The sequence below is a fragment of the Physeter macrocephalus genome, chromosome 10, assembly GCF_002837175.3.
Source record: "Physeter macrocephalus isolate SW-GA chromosome 10, ASM283717v5, whole genome shotgun sequence".
Lineage (NCBI taxonomy): Eukaryota > Metazoa > Chordata > Mammalia > Artiodactyla > Physeteridae > Physeter > Physeter macrocephalus.
The window spans coordinates 81,452,635-81,468,537 of NC_041223.1; the positions used below are offsets into that span (position 1 = coordinate 81,452,635).

The 15,903-nt window shown below is 40.4% G+C and overlaps 1 protein-coding gene across 8 annotated transcripts in view; it reads left to right on the forward strand.

Annotated features, from left to right (window-relative positions):
- SMAP1 (small ArfGAP 1) overlaps positions 1 to 15,903 on the forward strand; it is a 153,634-nt gene that overhangs the window by 50,410 nt on the left and 87,321 nt on the right. The gene's annotated exons all lie outside the window — the stretch shown is intronic.

A 15,903-nucleotide genomic window follows, 5' to 3' on the forward strand; every position in this document is an offset into this window, starting at 1 on the left:
TGTGGGACCTTCCCGGACCGGGGCATGAACCCGTGTCCCCTGCATCGGCAGGCAGACTCCCAACCACTGCGCCACCAGGGAAGCCCCGAATGCAAGATTTTTGATGAGTACTTCTCACAGAGGATGCTCTGTGTGGCTCCGTAAGCCGTGGGGCTCCTCTTGCAGGTGAGGAGGGTAAAGGTAAGGTGCACTACTGCAAAATCAAATTGAGGAGACAATGAAGTTTCACTTTAAAGAAGAGCAGGGAAGCCTAACCACACGGACAGATCTTGTGGGGGGCTTGTCGGCGCTTGCAGGCAAAGCCAGAGTTGTTCTTCGGAAGCTGGCCCTGGACTGCTGTGTGGTGAAGAGGAAGAAGCGGTTGGCCAAGACCCCAGGCTCCACACTGTGGAGCACAGGGCTTGTCTTAAGGCCGCTGGTTCTAGAGAGGCCGCAGAGCAAAGTGATTGAGAAAGTTGTCTCTGGAGCCAGACGGCCAGGTAGGCCTGGGCGGTGCTGACAGGATGCCCGAGCGCAGGTGCCTGAGCGCCTTTGTCTGCGAGGTGGGGTGGCAACTGTCCCCCTGCAGGGGCCGTGAGGACCAGCTAAGTTAGCGCGGGTAAAGCATCTACAACGGTGCCTGGCACGCTTTTTATTGAGGTATAGTTGATTTACAGTGTTGTGCTCTTTTTAGACGGGCACGTCCTTTTTTTTTTTTTTTTTTTTTTTTGCGGTACGCGGGCCTCTCACTGTCGTGGCCTCTCCTGTTGCGGAGCGCAGGCCCCGGACGCGCAGGCCCAGCGGCCGTGGCTCACGGGCCCAGCCGCTCCGCGGCACGTGGGATCCTCCCGGACCGGGGCACGAACCCGTGTCCCCTGCATCGGCAGGCGGACTCTCAACCACTGCGCCACCAGGGAAGCCCTAGAGGGGCACGTCTTGAACGCTCAGTAACGTTGACTTGTCAGTTATCAGTAGGATTAGTCCATCTGTTCACTGTGCACACCCTCGCTATTGCTGCTTTGAGTATCTTTCTGATCTTAAGCAATTAGCTTCCCTAGTGAATCTGCTGTGATGAATTGGTTGCTAAATGTACTACGGAGTAAACAAACAAATGGACCCATTGTGTGGTATTACTGAGTATAGAAGAATTACTTTTTGAGAATATCTGTGAGAAATAATTCACGTTTAGTGGTATTGGATGGTAAGGCATTCAGAGATGAGTGGTTAGGTAGTGGCGTCCGTTGTCTGTTGAGGTCACTCCTTATGCAGCTTTAAGCAGATCTTATTTCCTGTGGTGGTAGGTGTGTTCCTTACAATCCAATTCTATCCACCCTTGGCATTATTTATTTACATTAAAAAATGAGGTATAATTAACAGAGAGAATCCAGATAAAAGTGAGTTTTACGTACCTTGGCAGATAGATGTCTTTACAGTTGTCCACCTGTATCCTCGGGAGGTTGGTTCCAGGACCCCCACGGACACCGAAATCCGTGGATGCTCAAGTCCTTTACCTGAAATGGTGGAGTTCCTGGACATGGGGCCGCGCATGGGCAGAGCTGACTGTGTGCGTCAGCAGGACCCCGGTACAGATACCCTGAGCGCGTCCATCACTAGGGAGAGGTTCCTTGTGTCCATTTCTAGTCAGGACCCCCAGGGGCAGCCGCTGCACTGATTTCTGTTCCCTTAGGTTGCTGTGCATTGGAACTTTTGTCTTTTGGAGTGCGTTCTTATTAACTCTGAGTCTACGTTCAGATTGGGGAAAGTGAAGATCGCAGTGTGATTTAGTGTTCCATATCCTTACGATGTAAGAATTTATTTAGCATAGAAACTGCTTGGGCGATACTTGCTCATAGAGTAAGAGAAATGCTTTCACTGCGTGTGGTCAGTTCTGCTCTGGGTCTTCCCCACCGCCACCCGGACACGTCATGGGGATCGTGTCTCTCATTTTCAAAGATGATACTTCGTTTTGGTTTTATTTATTTATTTTCTGTATTTTATAAGTAAATGTGGAAACATCTTATCTCTGAGCCCCATCACCCTGTTGAATAAAAGAGGTTTTTGTTAACATACTAAGTGTTGCCTCAGGACTTCTTATCAACTGATATTATATATACATCATATTTATGTCAGTTATTTATATATATGTTTGTGTGGCAGTCAGTGTTTAGGGCATCTGTCATGTTATAGCTGTGTTAGTATTGCTGTATGCTTACTTTTAAAAGAAAATAATTTATCTACCAAAACTTATTCATATTTTGATAGAATGGAAATAGAGTTATTCACCTTAAATTTTAATAAAACAGTTTTTTTAATCGTGGTTCATAGATTAAATGTCTTTGATCTTGGGTTTATTGTTGGGTACTTCTCAAATTGTTGGAAAGGATCAATGTTTCAATAGTTTTAGAAAATACTATAGCTTTTCTTTTAAATTTTGTGCTGGTTCATCAACTCCACGTCTTGATTACCATTTTTCCCCATTATTTAAAAATTCTGAATTATTCATTTTTCAGTGTCTATTGAAGGAGTTAAAGAATACAGTAAACAACAAGGTCGTACTGTATAGCACAGGGAACTATATTCAATATCCTGCAAGAGACCGTAGTGGAAAAGAATATGAAAAAAATTATATATATATGTATAACTGAATCACTCACTTTGCTGTGCACCAGAGAGTAACACAACACTGTAAATCAGCTGTACTTCAATAAAAAAGATAAATTAAAAAAAAAAAGAAATGGGGATTAAAAAAAATGAAGAGTAAAGTTTCTTAGCTCACTTTGTAGATAGTCATGTAAATTGTGTTGTCCAATAAAACACCTTAGTGAGACTTTGTCCATAGTGGAAAGTATACTCCGTATAATTGGTGTTTAAATTGATAACTTTTGGACCACTTTTAATATTTTATGTATCTATAACTCTTTTAGTAATCGTCTCTCACATGCTCTTTGTTTTACTACTTACTAGTGTCATTTATTAATATGGTACTTGGTATTTTTTTGGAAACACCCACACAACTAAAATGTATTCATGTATAAAATATATCCAGTCTCCCTAGGCATAGTGGACTTGCCTTCAACATTTTGTAGGCATTTTCCCTTCCGTGTCTTTATAGCTTTATCATTTGTGCTTTAGCTTTGGACTACACTTTGGACTAGAAGGAGGGGTATTTGAACCCAGCTCTCCTCACATCGTCGTTTACTGTTACAACAGAAGAACAGAAGCTCTCCTTTCATTTTCTGTCCACCCATCCTCTGAATGTTTCCTATCTGACTTCCAGCTGTTTGTTCTCGTGTTCTAGGGGCAGGGTGGAGGAAGGTGGTGGGTGCCGGTTTCTCTGCCTTTATTTTCATTCTCAGCCTTCCTTCCTGCTTTTCCACCTAATTAAAAAAATTATGTTCATTTGGAGACATCTTTAAACTCCTTCCTCCTCTTTGAAACACGCTGCCTCACTCCCGCCTTTCATAAAAGTTTCCCTTGTACCCTCTGACCCCCAACAAACAGCCCTCGACTCTGTCGTGCTCCTTTTCTCGCTGGTTTGCTTGTTCGCCAGTTAGCGTTTACCAGGTACTCACGGTGGCCGGCCACGGTCCTCCAGCGACTAGCTCTCACCTTCCTTTAGCAGCCGAATTTCTTGAGTAAGGTCTTTACCTGCTCTTTCATTTCTTTACCTGACTTCTGCCTCTGCTAGCTCATTTTTGTTCCCGTCACTCTGCTGAGTTTGCGCTCACAAAGAGCGCAGTCACTCCCGTGGCGCAGTCACTCCCGTGGCGCGGCCACGCCCAGCTCTCCGCCCACCTCCGCCATGGACTCCCTGCTTCCCTGACACTCAGCACTGCCTCCTTGAAGCTTTTTCTTTAAAGTTGCTATCCTCCTCTTTTCTTTTGTTTCATTATTTAGTCGCTGTATTTTTTTCCTGTTTCTTTTCTGCTTTTCCCTCCTGCTGGAGACTTTATACAGTTTTGTCTTTAGCCTTTTTGCTCTTTTGTCTTTCTCCATGTGGAAAACTCAGTTACTCTTGTGGGTTCAGCCGGTATTTTTCTGTGCAGATGGTTTTTCCCTCTCTTTACAGTAGTGACTTCTATAGAGTTTCAGTTCTTCTTTCACATTGTCTGTTTGAAACCTTTGGTATTCATGGATTCATCATGCCTTAAGAAACCTTGGGTATCCTTGGCATGAAGTAATTGGTAATTTTCCCAAGTGTGTTTGGTAAGGCTGGAGTTAGCCCATTAGGTTGATTCCAAGGCACTGGAATTTCAACATGGTTTTACATTATCTACTCATATTTGTATATTGAAGAACTCTTGTGAAGTAATTGAAAACCTTGTTGCTTTGTGAAAAATGTTTTGCATAAAACGTAGAAAGCCGACTGCTAATGCAATGATAGAAGTTAAGAGAAAGGAATAGATGTTACCAGGCATGGATTTTTTTTTTTTTTTGCTAGATAACATGATGCATTTGAGTAGAATAAAGAACAGAATATCAGAATTAACAGCTGCTCTTTAACAGTATTAACAGAACTTCTAGATTTTTCATACGGAAACAGGAAAAAAGGATTTATGAAATTGTTTCAGTGTTTCATTACGGAAAATCTTGCCCACAGTCCTAGTAATTAATGTGTATATTTGTAAATATTAAGATTGGTGGATGTCTATTTACCTGTAGCTTGGTACCTCTAAAAATTAAATAATCATCTGGTTGTCCAGACTGGCTTTCTTTCCTGTGCCTTTGTATTCCGTCGGTTCTTAATTTTTTCGTTGTTTCTGTTGCTTTCCGTTTTTCCCCCTTTTCTCCGCATGTTCCAATATACTTGTAAAGTTCCAAAAATACGGCAGCCATAGGGAGTCTAACTTAAGCTAGTGTGTGGAAGTTCCAAGGTAACATATGCAGGTACTGGAAGGCAGTACTTTTCAGCGTTTCAAGCCGCGCCAAACTGAAATTGACTGCCTTGGAGAGTAGTCAGTTTACCATCGCTGGTTGGTTTGTGCAGAGGCTGGACGAGCACCTGGAGGTGTGTAGCTGGGGTTCAAGCATTGGATGGCAGGTGGGGAGCAGTTTGGACGACTGAAGTCTCTTCCATGCTTGAGATTCTTTGATTGTATGCCCAGTCCTCTTTGGTTACCACAGCAGTTCAAAATACATTTTCATTACCTGTGTTAGAATAAAGACGGCGTATCACAGTTAGAGATGTGATGCAACTGTTTCCAAACGTCAAATTCCACCCCAGAGGATGAAAATGTTCTGAACTCTTCAGTAATTCAAAAGAATGTGACAAGATTATTGGGTTAAGTCTGAAAGACGGGTTCTAAAAATGTTTTGGACAAACTTTTTTGCTCTTCATATTTTCTTTCAGAAAGAGAAAATCACTAGCTAAATAAATAGGTATAGATTTCTATGATAACCTTGTCATTCCCGGAAAAACCTACTGTAAGGTAACTTGGTGTAGCCTTTAGTTTAATTTGGCAATAGATGTGTCATAGCATTGACCTGCTTGTCTTAATTTAAACTTTTGATTTTTCTTAGAAAAGGATTTTTCTTAAGGAAGCTACTAACATCATGGATTTCTGGCTAATCTTCATCAGTAAGCTTTGCTGTATTCTGTCACCTCAGCTTGAATTGCTAATCAGGCCAAATCAGGGAGAATAGGCAAAAGGGACTTGATAGTTACTTTACTTCTCTGTAGGTAGAAAAGCAACTAAAGTGACAGGTACTTTTTATGTTGTGGTCATGTGTGCGTCCTCAGTGGTAAAATTGGGGTGTAAAAGATGTATGAGGTTGGGGATGAAAGTGGCTGAATACACTGAAGAAGTTTTCTCCTCTTCCGCCTTCTGACATAGTATGTTTGGGATGGAGTTATGATAAATTCTGTCCCTAGAAGCGTATTAATTTTGTGAAATGAGACGGCTTGCAGTCGATGTTATGTTCAGCCTCCTGTGAGCTCCCCTGCCGTCTTTACAAATGGAAACCGGGAACTAGAGTGTTGTTAGGCAGTCAGAACTGAAACTTTACGTGAATCATGCGGTTGTGCATGTTTGTTTTACTTAGAACAGGATCCAGGGATGTATCACATTGATCCTTTCTCCGGGCCTGGTGTTAGCTCTTGGTGAGTAATTAAATTGTCAGTTCATTGTAAAAAATGGCATATGGCACCATTTTACGTCTTTAGGTGCAGGTGAGATAAGTTATTATGTTTTCCTGGGAGTTCTGCAGAGGAGAAAGATGCATTAAATAAAACATATTATCGGGGCTTCCCTGGTGGCGCAGTGGTTGCGCGTCCGCCTGCCGATGCAGGGGAACCGGGTTCGCGCCCCGGTCTGGGAGGATCCCACATGCCGCGGAGCGGCTGGGCCCGTGAGCCATGGCCGCTGAGCCTGCGCGTCCGGAGCCTGTGCTCCGCAACGGCAGAGGCCACAGCAGAGGGAGGCACGCATACCACAAAAAACAAAAAAAAACCATATTATTAACAGTAATCTTACCTGTGTTTTTAAATGAGGCTACTAGCACATGTAAAACACTGTAACCGGCTCATTATCTTTGTTTCCCAGCGGTGGTGTAGATGTGTCGCGGTCGTCTGGAGCCACTGCAGCCCTCTTTTGCTTGATGTTTGCATGATCTGTCTTCTTTCGTGCTTTTATGTTTGACCTGTCTCAGTCTTGAAATATAAGAGGTTTCTTTTAGACAGGAAATGCCTGCATGTGGTATGCTCTTCCAATATGTAGTTTCAAATGTTTTATTTCAGTGACTTTTTAAAAACGAGTTTTTTAGTATCATGTTTCCTTGTTTGAATTTCCTTTTTCAGTGACTCTCTTACCTGGCTGTTGGGTCTTCATTGCCTGACTCTATTATTTGTCACTTTCTCTTTGATCCTTTTCATTACTTTTTTTTTTTTTTCATTAAAATTTTTTTCTTCTTTTGCCTCTCCAGTTTTCTTAGACCGTTGTTTGCTGTGTTTATTTGTTCTGGTCATCTATTTAATTTCATATTCATTTCTGATATATTTTTTCTTTTATTTCTGATTGTTTTCCTGAGTTCTCATTTTAATTCTGCATGTTTCTAATTTCTGATTTAGTTGTTCTTTCATAACACCATGTCATTGAACTCATTTTACATATTCTTTCGTATTTTGTATTTATGTCTTTTAGCTTGTTCTGAATTAGTAGGCTACCGTTTTGATCTGTTTCCTGGGTGTATTTGTTCTTGTGTGGCTTCACTGTCAGAGACGTTCCACGTCTTATTCTGTTTTTCTGATAACTTTGTATGAGACTTGACCTTGATTGTTTTCTGTTGATCATTTTATATGACATTGGTTTTTCATTACCTTTAAAAGGAGCTCATATTCAAGATAGCTTTTCTAACTTCACAGACCTCTCTCTTCTGTTGTTTTCACATGATGTTTAAAAAGTAAAAGCACTTGTTTTCTGAGATGATTGCTCTGTTCCCTTCTACCACTTTTATCTGGACCTTCTCGTCCTTTATCTCCATTATTTCTGTCCTGCTCCGTTTTGAATCATTTCTCAGGAGTTTCTTTCTACTCAGTGTAGGGCCCTGTCCTGGAAGGGAGATGTGGTTCCTCATGGGAGCGCCTCCCCATTCCCAGCTTCTTGCACTTCCTTGCTCTTCGGGTGGGTAAAATCCCTTTCGGCTTCATCTGCCTTCTTCACGTTGCTTCACAGCACTTTCCAGTTTGTATTTCTCCACTGTCTTAGTGTTCTGTTCTCAGATCCACCTGGCACCTCATCAGCTGCAGGCAGGTCCAGTGGTCCTTATGCCTCGTCCTTGCCTGATGGCATCTCGGGATTCGTGGGGATCCTCCATCACCAAATTTCGGTGTGAAGATTGTGCATGGGTGTTGGTGTTTTTAATCTAGTATTACTTTCTTTTTTTTTTTTGTAAGGAGCTTCTCAGAGCTTCAGAAACTGTCACTGCTGTTACAGAATTCCCATGACAAGTAATATTTAATAGAATAAAATTGTCATTTAAAAAGCTAATTTGAAGCACTTCATGATTTAACCACATTTGACCTGTATGTGTTAGAACATTGTTTAACCTCTCAAGGTTTTCACCCTTTGATAAATCTCCATGGTGCCTTATGTAACCAGACACATAATAAGCTTTCAGTACACAATTCTCGGTACACACTTACTCAAGAGACCCCTGGTCAAACAACTTTTTTCTTATTTTGTGGGAGGACTCGTTATAATTCCATCAAGCTGATGAAATTTCTCAAATTGTGGCCTCATGTACACACTTAAATAACTTTTTTTTTTTTTAATTGTGTATCCATTTTACAGATTTTCTGCAATGGCCCATTCTCAAACTGCTTAGAGGAAGTTTTTGTGTTTTTTTTTGTATTTTTGTATTTTATTTATTTATACAGCAGGTTCGTATTAGTCATCAGTTTTATACACATCAGTGTATACATGTCAGTCACAATCGCCCAATTCATCACACCACCACCACCCTGCCGCTTTCCCCGCTTGGTGTCCATACGTTTGTTCTCTACATCTGTCTCTCAGTTTCTGCCCTGCAAACCAGTTGACTGAGATTCAACTTATGCCAACTCCTTGCCAGGATCGTTAAATGTGTCCTCAAAGAAGCAGAGCAAGGTGGCAGCACAGTGCTGGGTTTATCTATTACCTGATGTGCAGAGTGAGGTGAAGAAAGAAATGTGATACTGTCTGTAGCAAAATTTAATCTGTGAAGTTTAATAGGATGTTTGCATTTTAAACAATCCATTGGGGGAAAAGGTCACATTTATTTTGAATCTGAATGTGCGCCATTGTGATTTTTCTCTTGATTTTATTAATTGTTTTTGAGGTTAAACTTTTAAAAATATCAGTAATGCTTTTTAGAGTTCCCTTTTCCTAGTGACTGGCTATAGTTCTTGGCTCAAGTCACTCATTAACCCTATTAATCCCGTACTGTCTAGGTGGGACTGAGAGTGTAACCAAAGAAATCACAAGCTACTCGAAGATAGGGCTTCTATCCCATAGGGAGTGCTCTGTTGGGTAGGAAGCTGTTGAGTGGCAGTGAATGTAGAATACCTGTGTGAGTGGATCATCTGGGAACACAATTATTGTTAATTTCATTGCACACAGTACTTTAGAGGCGAGGTTGCTTCTCTTCCTGCTTTGTGTGAATGTAAAATGATCGAGAATAGCAGGTGTGGTCAGAGCGCTGGCCTGGGACTCTGTAGACCTGGGCTCTGGGTTAGGCTTTGTTGGCTAAATGACGGGCTATCTTCAGCAAGTTACTTAGTAGTGGCTCCTTTTTTTCCCTTAAAAAAAAAATACCCTCAGTGTCTAGTGATATCATAAGTTCTAAACATACCTTTTAAATGTCTCATCACCTTTTTGACAGTGACCTTTATTTATTAATTTCTAAAAGCACGCAGCAGTGTGCAGGGGGCCTTCTAGGCAGAAAGATAGAAAACATATGTCGTATTTGAGAAAGTAAGGTAGTTATTGGGTGCAGTTGTACGTGCATAAGGGCTGAAGGTGGAAGTTGCGGGCGGGGGCTGGTTTGGCCTGGTGCTGTGAGGGATGGGGGATGGGGAGAACGACAGCCTACGAGCTCTTAACGTGTTCTCAGTTGAAGAGCAACACCTAACGTTATGTTCCTTTTAAGAACATAAATCCGAGGGGCTTGTTCCTGCAGTGGCCTAGGCAGTCGGTGACTAGATCTTCAGCTAAAGTAGTGGCAATGAGGTTGATTAACGGGGTAAACCTACAAAAATATTAAAGTTAGAATCACTAAGACTTCTGACAGAAGGGGCAAGAGTCCAGCTGACTCCTGAGCTGGGCCTTAAGCACCTAGGACGAAAGTAGTGGTTTATCCCTGGACTTCAAATGGTATGAATTTCATAGTAAGTAGAGATGACAGAAGACTGTAATGTGAAACTTTTCCAGTTTTGTCATAACAATGTTTAATTTTATTGCTTAAAAAGAAAAGAATTCATTCTCTGAATTTGTAGCAACTAGCCAATGCTGCAACTTATGAATCAAGATCTGAGAATATCTAGAAATTGTGAAAAATAGGAAAACTGGTACCTCTCATTCCACATCATCATTTACCAATTTTAATTTTTAAATACGTGTGGTTTACTTACTTTGTTCTTAAAAACAACAGTTAAAACAGAAAGAGATCAACTCCCCTAAAACACAATTTCATGAAAACTGAAGGAATGGACTCTGTATTAAATATTTCCAAGGAGCTCCTGAGACCAAAAACAGTGGCCCTTCTTTTCCAGCAGCTGGAACCCAAAAGATCTTGAAACCAGTCCTGAAAAGCTTGCTCCTATGCAAGAAATCCTGGTGGCTTTTGAGAGGAAGATAGAGAACTATTCTGGAAAATTTCAAGTGGTAGTAGAGGTGAGTCACTGACATGAAGAATTACCAGGGACTACAATTTCTCTTTTTAATTATGAGGTTTTAAAATACACACACACACACACACACACACACACGTTCAGCTAAGGCAGTTTGAAATTGTAGTCTTTGTGTTCCAAAGATTTTAAAGAATAGAAAAAAGAGCAAGTAGTGCTCCCTCCCCCGCACAAAACCAATACATTGAAATCTTAAGAAGCAAAAACTAATAGTGGAAATTTCAATGATGTAATCTTCAGCAACAGTAATGAAGGTAATGAAACTGGGAAAACACCTGGCATGTAAATGCCATATTTATATTTTGAATGTATTTTGACTGTAAGATATTCTGGGAGGATGGGATTTGTTAAATGTTTTAATTTTATTTGATCATAACGTCTCTGACCGTCAGGAGACCCTGTTCTCTTAGTGGAGGTGGAGGGCCCTAGTGAGAGGAGGTCTCCTTGCTCTGAGTCACATGCTGCTTGGATTGCCAAGCTCCCTCTGGATGTATTTTATTTAGGAACAGTGCGGGATTAATGAAGCCCCCCTCTAGCTATTTTATTGTGTTGGGGAGTGGGAAACATATGGACATGGTACAAACATCAAAGGGTACAGAAGGTGTAAAATGGGTGGTCTCACTCCCATTTTTGTCCCTCAGTCATCCAGTTTCCCTCTGTAGGAACAACCCTATTTTTCAGTTTCTTGTATATTCTTCCTGAAATGTTTTATGCATATATACAGACATACAGGTGATACACATTTTTAGCTATTTTCATATCCTTACACAACAATCTTTTGACCTGGGAGTAAGAGTCTTCTCTCCCCCACCCCTGTCTATTTCTCAGAAAATGGGTAGAAGTGTTTTAATTTACATAGTTTTTTACCTTTTTTTCCTCCAGATTTAGCATAGACCTGTAGTGTATTTCCATGACATGCTAATGTGTAAGATTCTATTGATTATTTTGATGTTTTGCATTTTTGCCATTGGGAATTTAGAAGATCTAATTGCCACATTGTAACCTAGTCATTTGCAACAAAGCAATGAGTAATCTCAGTCCTTTGTTTTGTAGCTGTTATTCTTTTTTTCCACTTATTCCATTTTTAAAAATAGCCAGTAAACCCCAAAGGGCAAGTCAGTATACACATAAAAATTTCTGAAAACTATGCAGATAGCTTCCTAAAACAATCCATTAGTGTGGGTTTTAGTTTGCTCATAAATGGTTGTTGCCGAGAGAGAGAAAGTACAGGAGACGCTCCTGGGACACTTGGGGTAGGTGCTGAGCAAAGGGGAGGGTGCACAAGGTGAAGGAGAGGGGAGGCCCAGGCGCCTGGTTCCTAAACACAGACCCTGGCCCTGGGCTGGCCTGCGCTGGGTGTGCGCGGGCTAGGGCAAATAGGAGCCACCGTGCCCCGGAGTAGTGGTGTCCCGTAGTTAGATTCCACATCCCAGGATTTTCGAAGATTAAAGAAAAGAAAAAATGTGACAAATTCTGTTCTCAGGAGAATGAATCATTGAGTTGGAACTTGAGGTGGCCTGTCATTTATCTTGTGTTTTATTATTTCCTGATATTGACAGTGACTTAAACTCGGGCACACTTTGTTTCTGTATGTTCCTGTTGCCTTTTATCTTTGCATTCATTTCATGGCCCTTTTTGCAGTAAAACTGTTTTTGTGTACCATGTTTTTCCACTGGAGATGCCCCACTGACATAAAACAATGCTTTTTTTTTTTTTTAAACATACACAGTAGTGTTACATAAAGATAAAATTTCCTATTACATTTGTTTGCTTACTGATTATGCCTTTTAAAAATCTATTCCCACTTTTTTTTTTTTTAGTTTTTGGGTACGTTTATTAAATTACACAGTCCAATAACTAAATGCCAATTAAAATTTTAAATTGACAACCTCAGTTCTCTTCAGTCTCTGTAAAACATTAAAAAGTTTAGAACTCTTTTAGAATATAAGTTTTATTGTTTTTTAGTGCAAAAACTGGGACTGGGTGATATGTTGTCTACTTAGAAAGTTTCAGAAATAGAAATGCTTCATCTACATTAGATTGTGATGACAATGTGTTTAGCCCATAGAGGCTTTTCAGCATTTTGATTCAAACAGTATTTTTAAAAATTGAATCTCAAGTGATGTGTGAGGCTTTGGGCACCTGTTGTTCTGTGTACTGCCTTGTGGGGGAGAAACTGAAAGCACTCAAGGTTATGAGGACAAGTGCTTTTAATAGTGGGCTTTGGGATTCTTAAGTGTGTCCTATTATACCATTTCTGGGTGAAGCCTTCCTTTGCGGTTATAATGGTGGTGGTTTTGGATGAAGATCGTTCATCAAAAAGTACAATATAAAATGCGTCTTTCTAGGACCATATAAGGTATAAAGGCATAGTAAATAACATTAATTTTTAAATATGTCCTGCCTGAATGGCATTTATCATAACTGCGGAGTACACATTTCACTTATTCTTCAACATATTAATATATTTTTCTTAAAGTAAAAATGAATGTTGACTTTGTATTTCATATATTCTCACAATGGTTTGTTTGTCAAGAATATCAATACATTTCTGCTCACTGGATGCTTGGCTTGTTTTTAAAAAATCAATTTTGAGATGAAGTATAGTTTACTATGTAAATAAATATCTATTTTAAAATATTTTAAAAACTCTGTAACTGATTCCTTGAATTACCCAGCAGGGAAACCTCTTTGTGCTTGTTTCCTCATCTGTAAAATGAAAACTGAGTCTCTAAACAAAGAGCCTGGTGTTCGTGAGCCCTGTGTGATATGGTCCCCAGTTCCATTGGCTGCAGCCTGAGGTGTCTAGACTGCCAGTGGCCGATGCTGGTTCTGTCAGGAGTTAAATTGTAGTGGAGACTCTTGGGCCTGTTACTTAACATCTTGCAGCTTCAGTTTCCTTTCCTGTCAAATTAGGGTAATGATATCTAAATCAGGATTTTAAAAACTTTGAAATGGCATATATATAAGCAATTTATGTATTATAATATGTATGCAATTTATATATTATATATAATACATCTAATTTATAATACTATATTATTTATATATATTAATAAGATGTTGAGGCTAATGCTTGTTATTGTAGCTGTTAGGCTGTTTCATTATTTTCTTCTGCCAATTACTAGAATTTGCTCTTAAGTCCAATAGAATAAATTTTCACGTGTTCTGTAGGGCCCTTGCCTGTAGTGTCTTGACACTCTGAGGACAGCTAGTTTGTACCACATTCCTATCACCTCCCCAGAATGCCAGCTCCTGTTGTTTTTTTCTCCTCACTCTAACCATCTCCAGTGGCTGAACCAGTTTCATCTCCACTAATCCTTTCATTGCAGACTTTCTTTCCACCCTACTCTGTTCTACTTTTTATTTATTTGTTTATTTATTTATGGTTGTGTTGGGTCTTCGTTTCTGTGCGAGGGCTTTCTCTAGTTGTGGCAAGCGGGGGCCACTCTTCATCGCGGTGCGCGGGCCTCTCACTATCGCGGCCTGTCCTGCTGCGGAGCACAGGCTCCAGACGCGCAGGCTCAGTAATTGTGGCTCACGGGCCCAGTTGCTCCGTGGCATGTGGGATCTTCCCAGACCAGGGCTCGAACCCGTGTCCCCTGCATTGGCAGGCGGATTCTTAACCACTGCGCCACCAGGGAAGCGCAGAACTTTCTAAAAGTTCTACTTTTTAGAAACTTAGAAATTATTTGAGCTTACTGGTGTCTTCCTTCTCCTTACAAAATGCTCTCCCTACATCCGTGATGTTATTGAAGCCTTGTTTCCCCAGTCCCAGCTGACAGAGACACACGCACACGCGAGTACCTGCGTCAAATCACTTTTTGGCAGTGGTCTCCTGTAGAAATGGCTCCTAATTTCACATCACTTCTTCCTTTCAGATTTTATGCCTTTTTTTCCTCCTGTCTAACTGTGATGGATAGCATTCCTAGAACAAAATTAAATAATTTGGTATAATGTACATGTATGCCTTGTTCTTAATTTTTTATTTTGCCCAAATAAAATATTAATGACCTATATTAAAGAGAATATTTATATAAAATGTATAGAGTCATATGTATTGAATATAAGATAATATCACTGATTGTAAGAAACACCTACATTTTATGGACTAATTAGAAAAAAATGATCACTTACAAGACACGGTCAGCTGTAAGATGCATTTCTACTTCATGAATGTTATAATATGAAGAAAAATGTAACTTTGGATCAATGAGATATGGCAGGTATAGCAGATACCGTTCTTAGTCTTACTAAATTTTCTGTTAAAATTTTTATGTACTCTTGTTTGTGTGTTAGAAACTTCAAGTTTTCTTATTTTTGTAGTTTCTGTGAGCTGTATCTAAGTTACTTTTTGCTTCATTGCATATATTATGCACACTTTCTCTTGGTCTCGTTCTTTCCAAATGTTTGATGCCTTTATGATGACGTGAGTTGGTCGTCTCTACTCCTGAATTCCCACGTGCCCCCGCACAAAGATGCGGCGTCATTGAATGCTTGTGATGGAAAACAGTCTTCCTTTTTTCAGGAAGGGTTAGCTGTCCTGAAAGTCTCTCCACTCTTCTCCCCACTCAGGATTGTTCCCTAGCCCTCGTCACACTGACTGACTCCATGCTACTGTGCCTCATGACACGGAGGGGAGCCCTCGGCCTACTCTCTTCTCTCCAGAGCTAAATAGCAAAACATCTTCTTGTTTTTCACCTTACTATCCCTTAATGTTTCCCAGCCCTTTATTACTTCACTTTCTCATTATCTCTAGGGGGATGTCTTAGAAATCTCGTTTACCCTGAAAGAATTCTTATGTTGAGGTTGGGTGGTGTAGGTATCCAGAAATGGGTTTACATTAGTATCTTGCATAACTTAGAACTCTCAGTTGGGAGAAAAGTCACTGTATTTTTTTATCTGAGGGAAGATGCTTCTGTATCCCCTTGAGGGCTACAACTCAAGGATGACATCTAGTGATCTGTTAAGCCTGGATTGTCTTCTTGGGTACGTGGTGGGGGTATGTTTAGGAAATCAGGGGAAAAAGGAATTATAAAAGCAGATCTTTCAACCAGTTAAAACATTTTAAGGAATTTAAGCTCCATGAAAATGATGTAAAATAGTGATAGAGTAATGTTTTGTTTGTGAATGTTAGTTCAGTTTCTAACGTAATAGAGTATCCTGGAAGTACTCTTTGGTTAGTCCTTACTCATAGATGATCCAGAAACTTAATTTAATAATCATTTCAACCAGTTTAATTATCTTATGCCTCTTTAGCAGTGGTTCTTACTCTTGGGGTTGATAGATTTTAGGGAGAGTCCTGTGAACTCCTGAACTTGTATATAAAATTTGGCCATTAGGCACAGTTTTTTGGTAGCGAGAGGAGGATCCGTAGCTGTTGGCAGAATCTTAAAGAGATTAATAACCCCAAAGAAGTGAATCCACTTCTGTTGTGTTCTAGGGCGGCCCTATTTCTGCCTGACTGCTCTCCATTGTGGCCTTGATTGTAAATCATGAAAACCTCAGAGTATTTTGAAGCTCAAAACAAAGAAAATTTGCTC